The sequence below is a fragment of the Jaculus jaculus genome, chromosome 1 (assembly GCF_020740685.1).
Source record: "Jaculus jaculus isolate mJacJac1 chromosome 1, mJacJac1.mat.Y.cur, whole genome shotgun sequence".
Classification (NCBI taxonomy): Eukaryota; Metazoa; Chordata; class Mammalia; order Rodentia; family Dipodidae; genus Jaculus; species Jaculus jaculus.
Genome location: NC_059102.1, coordinates 101,323,796 through 101,338,354, shown reverse-complemented (window position 1 = coordinate 101,338,354; position 14,559 = coordinate 101,323,796). Strand labels below are relative to the sequence as shown.

At 45.5% G+C, this 14,559-nt stretch overlaps 1 protein-coding gene across 1 annotated transcript in view; it reads right to left on the bottom strand.

Moving 5' to 3' along the window:
• The window catches only part of Aco1 (aconitase 1), a 58,669-nt gene extending 44,419 nt beyond the window's left edge, over positions 1-14,250 (bottom strand). Inside the window, exon 1 of the mRNA XM_045153230.1 lies at positions 14,167-14,250. The gene's annotated coding sequence lies outside the window, so the exon portion shown is untranslated. The remainder of the gene's footprint in view (positions 1-14,166) is intronic.
• Between the last annotated feature and the right edge of the window lie 309 nt (positions 14,251-14,559).

Below are 14,559 nucleotides of genomic sequence, written 5' to 3'. Positions count from 1 at the left end.
CACAGAAAGCATAGGCCTCATTTGTCAATTCCTTTCTTATCTGTTCCCTTTCTTCTACTGCCCTGTTCCTGCCTCTTGTCTCTGTATCTAATCTCATGCAGTAATAGGGAGAGAGGAAAGAACCTGGAAACTAAGCTCTGGGTCTGGGAGGCAGGGTTGGCACATTATCCTCCCCCCCACCCTTTGGAAGTGGGAAGGTGCATATATGGGGGTATGGTCAGACTGCGGCCTTCTCTGTTCCATGGACATGATTTTGCGTGGAGGTGGGGTGGGGGGAGTAGAACAGAGCGGAGTAGGCAGTGAAACCTTCTAGCAACGAAGCTGAAGCAGTTTTTCAGAGCTTGGGCTTGTTAGTACTCAGGGCTGTGGAACACTCACACCTGATTGTTGAATCAAGTAAGACTCGTGACAAGTTCTTGTATTAGTTACTTTAAAGGAGATACCTGCACCCTCTCAGAAGCCCTTTGCTGCACTTACGTTCTGAGTGAAGACAATTATTTCATAGGTGTCACAGCTAACCCACTGAGAAGTGCCTGCTGGGTGACTAGTAACATCAGGATTCTCACAGCACACTGGAAGTTGGGGCTGGCAAGTAGTGTTCAAACACCAGGGTTTTAGAGGGAATCACTAAAATAATACTAAATATTCTAAATGCTGGACACAGGCTCATCTGAGGTAGTCAGGCAAATCCAAGACAGGAATCTGACGAGTCATACTTGTGGTAAGTGGGAAGGAGAGCTCAGAGTCCGAGAGTCGTGCTGTTCACTGACCCTGGCCTAGCTGAGGAAACCTGCAGGATCTGGAACTTTCACTTGTGGATAAGCAGCATGGCACCAACCTATCGCCACACCCTGGTCACACCTTCCTGGCTGCTGAGAAGGCAAAGACACCGACCAGACGATGGTGAACTTTCTGCACAAAACCTGAGCGATGACCTAGCACTCGCGATGAGGACACATAGTCTGGCAAACAGTGATCGTTTAGGGCATGAGATTCCTTAGTGGTAAGACCAAGAGGGGAATACAGATGATCTTTCTGCCAATGAGACACACATTTCCTATAGGAAAACAAATGTTTAACATACTTCATGGAATGTTTTGAAAAAGTACCATGGACATGTATGTAGCACAGTGGACAGGCTCTTCTGTGAAGTTAGTTCTACACTCACTGAGTAAACTTCCATGTAGTTCACAGCTCTGGAATGCTGACCGACCACTAAACTTTGGAAAAATAACTTATGGTTAAGTTTTTGACAACCTGTCCTGGGTAAACAGTTATTCCAAAGAGGCATAGAAGGACAAATTTTATTGGTAGAAATATCAAATACATGACTTCTTAGATTCACAGAATATATGTGAACAAAGACACATTTAGTGATATAAATTTCAAAAGCTATAGAATAATATAAACTGTGGTAGTTTGAATGAAGTGTTTTCTATAGCCTCATGTGAGCTGAATACTTGTTTCCCAGTTGGTGGCAACTTAGGAAAATTGCGGGGCTTTTAGGAGATGTTGCCTTGCCAGAGGAGGCGGCCTCTAAGTTTATTAGTTCCTTACTGGGTGTTCACAGTGAAGCGGCTCACGTTTATTGCTTCCTCCCAGCTGATGTGACAATATATGATGCCCAGCTGCCTGTCATGTCTTTCCTGCCACAAAGAAACTTCCTCTCAAAACTGTAAGACCCTCCCTCTCACCCTGTCCCCAGCTCTCTTTCCTCACCCTCCAGTAACAGTAGGACACTAAACTACCATGAAATCACACTTTCTTGGGTACTGGTAAGTTTGGTTATGTTATACAAAGACATAGAAGCCCTGTGTAGAGGAAAGAGAAGACCATGAAACTGGCGTGGTGTCTCAATTTGTCACCCCAGTACTTGGGAGGTTGAGGTAGGAAGAGGGCAAGTTCAGATCAGTGGGCTACAGAATGAGACCATGTTTAAAAAAAAAAAAAATCAAGTTGGATAGATGAAAATAAACATCTTCTACAGCACTATAGTTGAGATCTAGATTTGTATCCACACCTCCAATAAAAGATTATACCACATATTGTTTATAAACTTATTTCAATTTTTTTGGTTTGTTTTTTTCGACATAGGGTCTCACTCTAGCCCAGGCTGACCTGGAATTCACTACATCGTCTCAGGATGGCCTTGAACTCACAGCAATCCTCCTACCACTGCCTCCCGAGTGCTGGGATTAAGGCGTGTGCACCACCCCAGCTTCGATTTGGTTTTTAATCTTTCTTCCCTCTCTCCCTCCCTCCCTTTCCTTTTCTCTATCTCTCTCCCTCCCTATCTTCTTTCTTTCTCCTTGTGTTTCCCTTCCTTCCTCCCCCTCTCACACTTTCTCAGATAGGCAAGGTTGGCCTAGAACTCACAGTGTAGCTGAGGAAGACCTTAAACTTCTGATCCTTCTGCCTCCACTTCCCAAGTGCTAGGATTATAGGTGCGCACCTCCACCTGGTTTCTCCTGTGCTTGGGGTTGACCTCGGGGCTTCTTCGTGCATGGCAGGCACATAATCTACCAACTGAGTTCAGTGCTAGTTCCTCCCTTTGCTGCTCGGTAGGCGGTTCACCAGATGTATCAATAGGGCAAGTGTGATAGTTAATATCACTTTTAATGTCAAATTTATCAACCACGTCTATACTAACTCATTTCAATCATTTTCATTAAAATACTTACATTGTTTCCAAATATTAGCTTTCAAACACTACAGCTCTTGGACACAGAGCGTAGCAAGACCCTAACCCATTACCTGAAATAAACTCTTTGTTTTCCCTTACAAACTGAGCAGGTGAGCAAAAGGACTGCCACCTTCACCACATCCCACATCACCAGCTCATCTGGGGAAGGTTGCACTGGTAAACTGACCCTTCTCTGGAGCATGACTAGAGGTGCCCAAACCAGCCAGCATAGAATCTGCTCTTACATTTCACCAAGTTGAGAGAGTGAAAAGCCAAACTTCACTTTACTAGCCAGTGAGGTGGAGTATTTCCCATCTGTCTCTTAGACACGTGAATATTCTCATTTGTAAACTGCTTCTCTGCCAGACAGGCCAAGCCGAGTGACACTAGGATGGCCTCTGGTGACCAAATGTTCTCCTCCTCAAGGGACGTGACTGAGATATTGATATGGATGAGTCAGTTCTGTAAGCCTGGTGGGGCTGGGGCCACCCTTGCCCTCTCTCTGGACTTGAGGACTTGCAGTCTACGAATTTCCCCTCACTAAAGTGACAGCTCTAACATGTGACGCACAATTTAACTGTGCTGGCACAAGTGTGAGCCTCAGTGGTTACAGCAAAATAAGAGGCTCATCAGCTTACATGGTGGACAAAATTCCCATTTGCTCCAGGAAGCTTTGCCATATATGACTCCAGACTGAATATACGTGTCAAGTCGGCCATCCTGCAAGTGGTTTTGTGATAGAGGTTACAGTACTTGGATAGATGTAAGCCATCAGTCTTGCTCGAAAATCATAATGGGCCATGCACACTGCAGTTGACAGTGAATAATTTATAGCAGCACCCAATAGGCGCCATGCTATGGTGGTCATCCATCAAAGCCCGATGTGTAGATGTTTGGAACAGGTGCAATGTATTAGCTGAAAGCCAATGATGCAGGGCAAACATAGGGTTTCAATCCAGCCTATGGAATAAATGAGCCTCTGATTCACTGGCCCTTGCCATCAGAGACGAGCCCCGTTAAGCCGCCTTATGATGGTGCGCAAGCACAGAGATTCATGGGCACAACAGCCAACCAGCACTTGCACCTCAGGAGGGGCACAGGAGGGCCCTAAGCAGCAGACCCTTGTTAATAGTGGGGAAAGGATAGAGTATGGGGTTTTTGGATTTCCGTTTTGGGGCCACACATCAGTTTTCGGAGGACTACATTGTCTACAGAGCCTGCAGGTGATGAGGTGAGAACCGCCTCTGTGGTCTGGGCACTGACAGCACACCTTCAGGATTGTTTGCTTGGAGTAACTATATAGATTTTAAGTCTATGTGAACAGATGGAAATTCTTCAGTATTTCTTGTGGTATGCCCGTCTCTCTTCCTATACCTTCCTAAACATATTCATCGTGAATTTTCACAGCTCTAGGGCTGACTTCAGTTTACTGGAAAGCTGGCTGTGTTTATTTATTTTCCTGTTTAAAGAAAAATTAATTGGTCCCATTCCCAAGCTGACTATGATGTATCTAAACATGCTACTTATGAACAGTATTTTTGTCAAAGGAAAGATTCCAAGGACGTCTATGTAAGCATAAACAACACTGAGGTCAGACCACGTGAGGCAGCAAAATCACCATGGGCTGTCCATGGCTTTCACAAATGATGAGCTCGAAACGCTCCTCCTGTGCTTTTATGTGATGGGGACATATGTTAAAAACTGGACTATTAAGTGTGCTTAAGTTTTCCCAGAGGCTAGGTCAACTTTATGATCCTTCAGCTGTTTGTTTCTCATAGCTTAGGCCTGGTGCCAGGCTCCTGCGACACCAGCACGTAGAGGATCGTTAGAAAGAGAAGCCCGAACAACAATGGCCTGTTTGGCTCAGAATAGAAAACAACGAGTGGCACGGAATGGGTCTTGGAGAAAGGAATGGCTCTTAACAGTAACCAGACCCAGCAGCACCCATTTTCCTGGAGCACTGATTTCATGTGAGGTGCATGGCTGCTACAGAGCTGGAGCAATGCCTCTGCCTATTTCAGAAGGCTTCACTATCAGTAACTTGTTTCTTCTTGTTACATTTAAAGTTACTGGCCTATTTCCTCTCAAACCTTCTATCTATTCTAAACAATGGACCAGAATGACCTACACATACTTCTAGATTTTTTTTTTTCAGTTTTAAAAAATGTTTTGTTTATTTATATGAGAAACAGATAGAGAGAGAAAAAAAGTGTGCCGGGGCCTTCAGCCACTGCAAACAAACTCCAGACACATGCACCACCTTGTGCATCTGGCTTTACATGTGTACTGGGGAATCAAACCTGGGTCCTTTGGTTTTGCTGGCAGGTACTTTAACCAATAAACCTTTTCTTTTCTTTTTAAATATTTTTCTAGATTTTTAAAAAACTTAAAATGGTTGTTAAATAATTTAGTTTCACTGTAATAATTTAGGCATATAACTTTCCAGTGCTTCAGCTTCCCACCAACAATCTAAACAATAAGGTTGGATAATGATCTTATGGTCATTAGTGGGGCTTAAAAAGTGCCATGTACAGACTCCAACTAAGTCCTGCTGGATCTAAGTTGTGTGGTATCTACCTGCCATTTTTTGAGACAGGGTCTTGCTATGAAGCCTAGGATGGCCTTGAACTCTCAACCTTCTTCCCTCATCTGACCAAGTGATGGGATTACAGGATACATCTTGTCTAGCTTGTCCTGAGGAAGAGAGGAATAAAGCAGGGCAGGCAGCCTTATTTATTGAAAAAAATTACAGACTAGTTGAGACTCATTCTTTAGGAATACTTGAAGACGTTTTCAAGCTCATTAATTTATTTTGTGATGAACTTTGGCCTTACATTTTAGGAATCAGAAAGGATGTTACCACAAAGGGCTGTGAGTGCCCTTGCCAGAGGTCTCCCAGAGCCACGCTATCTCTGTGTGCTCACCAAGCTACTGAGACCAGAGCGGTCTCATCAGGACCTCAGAAGTGTTTGGACTCAGGAAATGATGACTCAAGTTCCCAGAAGCTCCACTTATGACGCCCGTCTCATTGATTTTCCATGGGAAAAGTAAGAGGCAGGAGGACCTGGTGCTCCTGGTTGCTGACCAGCACTTGCTGCCCCACAGCAGGACCGCCTCTCAGGAGGTACAAATCTGAACCCAGATGTAGGCTTGACAGGATGGGAACTACAGAGTACAGACTGCAGGCCACAGACTCTTAGGCAACAGTATTCTAGTTCCATCTCAGTGACACGCAGTGGCACAGTTTACATGTGACTCTCATTTCACTGGGTCAAAGATGTGACAAGTAATAGAAGCACTAAAATTTTAGCCGTCTGGTGCTGTGCCTCTCAGGACTGTCTAACAAAAGGAAGTGATGGGGATCCACCCACAAGCTCGGTATTTGTGGCTCATTAGGATGAAAGAGGAACATCCCATCCTCCTCTGCCACACTCTGACAACCGTATCAGCCAGGTGATAGAGTATCTTGCAGCCTGTGCTACAGTAGCAGTGGACACAGGGTGATGAAAGGCATCCAGCCAAGGAGAAGGCCCTGTCCACCATGGGGCAGAGAAGGGCCAGGCAACAGTAGCACCTTCCAGAACCACACTGATACGATGGGAGGCTGATGAGAGAACATGTTAGCAGAGAACAATGAATATACACGCACAAAAGAGTGGTGGTGTGGGAATCATAATGCCCTTCTATGTAAGTGAAAGAAAACTATGGTAATTAGGGTCTAGATCACAAGGGACCCCACTCAAAGAACCAAATTTACACAGAAGGCACGGCGGGGCGGGGGGGGGGGGCGCTGTTCAAAGATTTCAGGCTACAATCTTCAAGACTAGATGTGATTTTCAGGGATCACATGGCATTGGTGTGCACTGGCTCGAGGCAAGGATGCTATTAGCCTGGTACCAAGAAATTAGGTTTTTGGGCTGGAGAGATGGCTTAGCGGTTAAGGCGCTTGCCTACAAAGCCAGAGGACCTTGGTTTGATTCCCCAGGACCCACACAAGCCAGATGCACAAGGTGGCACATGTGTCTGGAGTTCATTTGCAGTGGCTGGAAGCCCTGGAGTGCCCATTCTCTTTCTCTCTCTTACTCTTTCCTCAAATAAATAAATGAATAATTTTTTTTTTTAAATCAGGTTTCATAGTAGCCAAATCAGAAGCTGAGGACAGAATCATTGAGGAAGTACAGGAGGGAAAAGATCTGGGGGAGAGTTACAAAACCAGAACAGGGCAAGTGGGAAAAGTATCAGAGCCAATGTGCAAGATGGCGCTAGCTTGCTGGTTTTAGAGCTGGTGAATATGGGATGAAGACAGTACCATGAGTGGCCTGGAGCTCAGGAGATAGGGCTAGGACAGAAGTTTAGAAGAATGGTAGCAAACAAGCAGCATTGTAGAAAAAGAGCTACATTTTTCCAGAAATGGCTCCAATACAAAGGTGGGGATTGCCATTGTGGAGCTAAACACTTCACCACAAAGTCTAATAAAGTCTTTAAGCAACTCTGGGACAAAGACCAAAATACCATTTTACTGGTGACAAGACAGTAGTGGAGGGGTTAGGTCAACTGCCAAGGCCTCTGGTGAGTGATCACACCAGGAGCGCTGAGAGCCAAACTCAGGCCTCCGATGACAGAACCCACCGTCTATACTCAGCACGTGGCCTCCCACCTAGAATAATCACAACACATATACAAAGATCCAAGTTTTAAAAAATGGAGTTTGAAAATTAAAATCCACTTTAAAATAAACTGAAACCCTAAAACGCCAAGCTCCCTCAAAAGTCCTTCAATTTGGCAAAAGTTGTGTGATTGGTCACTCTGACAAGGTAGCTTAGAGTGGCTAATGAAGGCAACACCAGCACTCAGAAGATGACCGGCTCCTCACAGGCACTCATAGTCATGAGAAACGGCCCCCTCCACTCCAGGGCGAGTGCTGACCTCACCTTAACAAGCAATCTCGCCACCCCAGGTAACCTGTGCACATGGCAGGTTCTTGGCAATGGTTTATCCACTGCTCTTCCTCTGAACCAAAAAGCAGGTAGGAAGCCAACTTCTCTCAGTGACACACCTGCATGAACTTGGTCACAACATGTGCCCTGTTTTGAAATTCCGTGATAATGGTCACCAAAAGGATAGGAGGATAATGAATGATTGTCTTCCATACTTCCATAAGTCTACTGCAGCAACGGCACAGGCAAGTTACACTTTGCAGAGACAGCCCAGCCCAGAGTTCTCCTGAGGTCAGGAGAAAAGCTCCATGGCTCGCAGGCAGAGTCTGCCAAGTCATCAGTGTGCATAAACTTCATAAACTTGACAACAGTCTACAGAGAACATGAGGACCCAGAGAAACAGCTAGCTTAGAACAAGACACCATGACAATCATCCTAAGGCATTCAGATGAACAAGAACCAGTTCTCAGAGCCACACATACAATGCTTACCAAAACAGTTTTCTGTCTTTGCCAGTTGCAACATTTAATCCCAAATTCTTCTGGTTTCTAACCTGCACTTTAGTCACACTCTGTCACTTATTGCTGTGGACAAGATTCCCTCTGGCTTGTTAGTCTCAGCTTAATTCTTTTTTTTTTTTTTAAGTAGCAATGCCTCTTTGCACTTCTCTGCCCAGATAACGTGCTGCTGGGATGATTCGGGAAGGTAACACGTGAAGCAAGCAGGGAGCGCCATGCCATGCGCTACATAACCCATGAGACTAGCAGTTTCTTCACAGGGCTGAACTTGGCCCTTTCATGGACTGCTAAAGTAGGCTACTTCTCCTATCAAAGAGAGAAACACAGGGCTAGAGAGACGGTTCAGCAGTTAAAGGCCCTTGCTTGAAAAGCCTGATGGCCTGGGATCAATTCCCTAGTACCCAAATAAAGACAGGGGCACAGAGTGATACATGCATCTGGAGTCATCTGCAGTGTTAAGAGGCGCTGGTGCACCCATTCTCATTCTCTCTCACCTTGAAAATAAATAAAATAGAATAGATTTAAATATATACATTTTAAACAGTCAAGAACTACTTTTCTCTAATAAAAGTGACCCAATATTATTTATTTTTTAAACTTTTAAGTATTTTTCCTGGGGTGAGGTAAAGGAAAGCATTCTAAGATTAGACAAGATCTAGAGATTACAGATGTGTAAGTGAACAAATATTTCCTAAAAATAAATAAATGGTTCATCACAATTCCATAAATATTTCAAAATCCATGCAAACGAGAGATATTATTCCTGGCCCTAAGCAATGCATGAAAATGTGTGATGGATTGCTGTTATACTTAAATTTTTTTCTCCAATAATTTGATCAATTTGGTAAGTATTTGAGTATTATTTTTGCATTAAGTATTGTTACATACCACAAGAGAAAGAAAGAGCAGGAAAATCCTTCTTCTATACAAAGACTACAATTTAACAGAGAGACTAAGATAAGCAGTATCTTTAAGTTAATTATAGTAAGATTAGGGTCAGAAGAAAGGTTAGTAGAGAAAAATAACCACAACTGCGATTTGAGAAAGGAACCACAGGAGGAAAGACCAAGCTTTAGTCTTGGGGCAGAGGAAAGAACGATCGAAAGCAGAAGCTTTTTTACAAGGTAACAGAGGGAGTGTGCAAGTTCTGTTTGGCTGATGTTAGGACAGTTCCAAGGCCTTCCCAATGGCAGCCAGTGCTTGCTACATAAGAAGGAACCTAAGAACTTTATGTTGTTAAACAGTTGGGAGTGAAATGCTAAGTCCTGGCAGAGGAACCAGAGAAGTGAGGCTGAAGAGACATCTGCGAGGAAATAACGGTCAGTTCGTACGTGTAGAAGAGGAGAGCTTACACTCGAGAGTCCTCTCCACTCATCTGTGCCCAAGATTTCAGAAGGCAGGAAGACAGAAAAAAGGGAGGAAAGGAGGGAGGGTAGGAGATGTTCAGCTGATGTTATTAAACCTATGACGGTTTCTAACTTCTAGGTCGAGGGAAGAGAGGTCATAGCAGACTTCAGGAAGTTGACAGAGCACAGTGTGACTCTAGGGGTCAACGTGACTGTTTTCAGTTCCTCCTGCCTGGTTCTCCTTACTTGACTTTCCTCCCTCTGGGAGAAAGACTGAGCAGGGATTTGCTGCCAGGCAGGCTGCTGGTAACTCAGCGTAAGAAGCATGGGTGCCGCTGTGTCCTCAGTGTGCTACGTGCACAAGCGACTGCAGAGCTGATTTCAGACAACCAGAGTCCCTGTTTGTTCATGCATGAAAGCAATGATAAGGAAAGCTCAAGAAAAATCTAAAAAACCCTATCGCTAACACCAGAAAAACACTCAACATTTCAACAAATACACCTCCTTTGCCCAGGCGTGCATCCACGCATACACACATGCACATGCACCCTCTCCTCTCCTCGGAAACAGAATCACAGGGAAACGGACCTGCATTGGGGACTTTTTAGTTCAAAAACTATACAACGGTATTTTGTAACACTAGTGTAAGGTTTCACCATGGCCTACCAGGGGACACTCTGATTTAGTACTTCTAACCTTGGACAAATGTTGAAGCCAAACATTAGTACTGTTTAATAAAACACTTTGACTTAAGAGGGTTTGTGCTAACTAATAACTAATAATTTCAGTAATAAACATAAGTATGGGCTGGAGAGATGGCTTAGTGGTTAAGTGCTTGCCTGTGAAGCCTAAGAACCCCAGTTTGAGGCTCAGTTCCTCAGGTCCCACGTTAGCCAGATGCACAAGGGGGCTCACGCGTCTGGAGTTCGTTTGCAGTGGCTGGAAGCCCTGGCGTGCCCATTCTCTCTCTCTCCCTCTATCTGTCTTTCTCTCTGTGTCTGTCACTCTCAAATAAATAAATAAATAAATAAACCATAAGTATTACATATACTAATTCAGAGATGTGATATCATAAAGTAACTTGTCTTAACTAGGAGAGGGGTAGATGCTGCACTATTACTAAAAAAAAAAAATACCCTTAACTCCCTTTAAAGAGTAGATATATACTATTAGGATTTAGTTTTCAATTTTGTTTTTATGTTACAAAAACAACAAATGAATGTTATAGGATAGACAGGCATCTAGTATTATAAAAATAACAAGGAAATGTTCCCTGATTTGGTTCCACCCCATTTCACTACTCAGAGCTGGCTACTCTTAAAAATATTTATTTGAAATTTTCATTTTATTTTAAAGACAGTGAAAGAGAGACCAAGGGAGAGGACAGAGAGAGTGAGAGAACTGGCATGCCAGGACCTCATCCACTGCATTTGAACTCTGGACACTTGCGCTCCTAGTGGGCATGTGCAACCTTGCACTTGCCTCACCTTTGTGTGTCTGACTTAAGTGGGATCTGGAGAGAGAGACTGAACGTGGGTCCTTAGGCTTCATAAGTGTCGTAACCACTAAGTCATCTCTCCAGCCCATAGCTGGCTACTCTTAATAGTTTGATATGTCTGTCTTCTGTTTATGAGGCTACTTTGAATCTCTGGGAGAATAATCACACATACAAACAGCTTATGTATATATACATGGATACAAATATGCCCACGTATACTACACATAAACACACAGTAGAAGATAGCCAAGTGTAAGGAAGATTTTGTTTTCCTTTCTTTTGTTCCTGCCCTTGAAGTCAGAATAGTTGTTAAGAGATGCTCCTGAGTTTTGCTAAAGAACACTCACATCCATTGACTGAACTGGAATGCAGGTTCATCCACCCCAATGTAATGCCTGAGATGGCTTCAGAAAAGGAGCTGGGAATGAATATTCCCACTCACCATCCATGTCTGTCTCGTCAAACTTGACCATATGTAGGCTGCCGTTACACAGACTACTGTGGATTCTTTTATGATCGATTCCCAAACCTCGGTAGTTCCTACCTGAAGATATATCCTTGTGGTAGATCAGGTCCCAGGATAAAGCCCTACAGAATTTCCTTCTCTATAAAATGACCTTTGAAACACGGCTCCTTGTCCTTATTCTAGTACAGGGGTTTGCAAACGGTGGCCGAGCACCTGCTTTTGTAAATAAGGCTGCAGTTGAACAGAGCCGTGCTTCTTTGTTTGCATACTGCCTGTGATGTTTCACACAACAGCGGCAGAGCTGCTCGGCTGAGACAGAGACCACACAGTCTTAGAGGCCTATGCTTTTTCCTATCTGCCCCTTGAACAAAAAGTCTACTGATCCCATATTGTAGGATATTTTTAAAAGTTTTTGTCTCTACCAAACATTTTGGAAGACCTGACATCACATAGTGTCTTTGTTCAGCTAAGAAATCTGTTTCTTTGTTTTAAAAGCATCTAAAAGTAAAAGAAACTAAGCGACCCAAAGCACCTCTGGACAGTGGTCATGGTGTGCTGGTAAATGTTTAACAAAGAGCCCAGATTTGCAGTGTTGGCCAATTTCCACAGTGTGCATATTCTTATCATGGCTTATTCCAAGCTAAAAACAACGTAATGCCATGGAACAGAGAGCTGAGAAGAGACATGAACAAATGTTATTATGAACCATCTTCAGTAAATCACGGGTTGTTTGGGATGCCTGCTACCAATAGCCCAAACCTGTAAAGTCAGACAGACACTCATGTCCTGAGGGATGGCTGTCCCAGTAACCAATCTCAGGTGGGAAGTAACTTTCCTGAGGAAACAAAGTGGGCACATGCTAAAGAATGTTAGTTTTAATCATCTCCACAGTGCAGAAATCTGGTTTCCTTAGTATACGCGTTAGAAGCCCCATTCTATTATAGCATCTTGTTCTTCATACAGGACCAGGCCAGTAGCTACCTATGATATTGATGGCAAATTCCAGGCAGACAGACCTACATCTTTTATGCTCACTACTTGCCCAGCATCCCATACAGAACTAAGCACAAGACAAAGAGGTCACAAAATATCTACTGAAGGATAAAGTGTGGCACCACTACCAAAAGTGTTTAGACCCTACCCCCTTCCCCTTTGCAGACTTAAAAACAGCATGAGTGACATGTCACTTCTCTGCATCAGCTGCAGCATCTGGTAAATTGCTGGTAGAGGAAAGAGTTGGAGTTTTTCCCCTTTGATGTATGTATCTATGTATATGATTGACCTCAAACCTGTGCAGCAGCAGAAAGTCAAGGAGGGAATCCAGGGAAGCAGTCCATCTGCCTATCACTCATCAAAATGCAAACAGCTGCTTCCAGCAGGTGCAGAGGAAGGACCACCCACAACCACAAACCTCTGGAAGGGGAAAGCTAGAGTCTTAAGACTGGTTGCATATTCCAATAGATCCAAAGCTAGCAACCACACAGCCACAAAGAGGGGAACAGGCTGGGGTGTTTTACAAATAACCTCTCAACTGGTAGGTAAGCTCACACCAACCTCCACACTTGGCACGGTGTCTTTGTAGGCACTTCTCTGAACTCACAAGTCCTGTTTGTCAAATCACTCTTCAATTCTGATGGACAGACTGGTCAGCTCAGCATGCATAGAAACCAGCCATGTGTAAGCCTTGCCAAGTTTTCACGGGGGCAGAAGCAGTGTCATTAAGTGTGGACCTAGTCCTTGGTTTTAAACATGAGGTTAAGCAGGGTCCCAATATTGGGGGTTAACACTCCCCACTTAGAGGCTCACAAACTAGCCAGCAGGCAAACAATAATAATATTAAAAGTATTTGGCTTTTCCATCCTCACATTTTCAGACCCAAGCTCCCTGACACGTGGTAATTTGCAGCTGATCGAATGCAGAAGCAGATCTAAGCAACCTGTCTTCTAGTAAGCAGAGATTTGCTGCAATGTAAAATGCCACTCTTAATAACTTTGCTTTGTAAAATACAAGTATTTAACAACAACAACAACAACAACAAAAACTTATGTTACCCAGGCGTGGTGTTGCACGCCTTTAATCCCAGCACTCGGGAGGCGGAGGTATAAAGATCACCATGAGTTCAAGGCCACCTTGAGGCTACACAGAGAATTCCCAGGTCAGCCTGAGCTAGACTGAGACCCTACCTCGAAAAACCAAAAGAATAAAATAAAAATAAATAAATAAACTTATGTTAAGATACAGTCTTCTATTAATTTTTAATGTTCTTAAATATACTAAACATCTCAGTTTTATTTATACACGGCAAGTGTCAGTATCTATCACCTATCTGCCATCAGTCAGACCCATATAAACAAGGGCTCCTCAAGCGCACAAAAGGACTGGGAGCCGCAGAAGTTTGGGAACTTCTACCCGGCGGCTGTCCGGGCGGAGAGCGTCCCGAGCGCTGCAGGGAGGAGGACGGGCCACCCCGACCGCGCGGTCTCCGGGGACCCCGACTCCGAGCCGGCCCTCCGCGGAGGGGACCTCGCCCTCGCCCGCCTCCCTCCTCTCCTCCCCGACGGAGGGTCCGCGCGGGGCGGGCGCGGGCTCGGCCCGGGGCAGGCTCCCCCGCGCGCAGTCTCGCGGACCCGAGGGCCACGGCCACAGCGGGGCCCGGGCCGGGCGGGCAGCACGCCTTCCCCGGGCCGCGGCCGCAGCCCGCGCCTGCTCCCTACTCACCCGGACCGCAGGCTGGGGCTCGGCTGGCCGCGCTCCTCCCCCAGCCGCCGGGCCGGACGCCGGGGCGGCCGCGCAGGGCCGGAACCCGCGGCCGCCGGGGGCGGGGCGTCCGAGGAGCGGCGCGGGGCGGGAGCCGCGGGCGGGGGCGCGGGCGGGGGCGCGGGCGGGGCGTCCGAGGAGCGGGAGCGCGGGCGGGGGCGGGCGGGAGCCGCGGGCGGGGGCGCGGAGGGAGAAGGCGGCCCTTTGTCTCCCGCTTCCCTGCGCGATGCTGCGCGCCGCCCTCGCTCGGCCTCCTTCCCCGCGGGGTTACCTCCCAACATTCCTTCTATGGACTTTTTTTTTTTTTTTTTTGCGGTTGGCTAGCCGAAGATGACCTTGAACTTCTAATTCTCC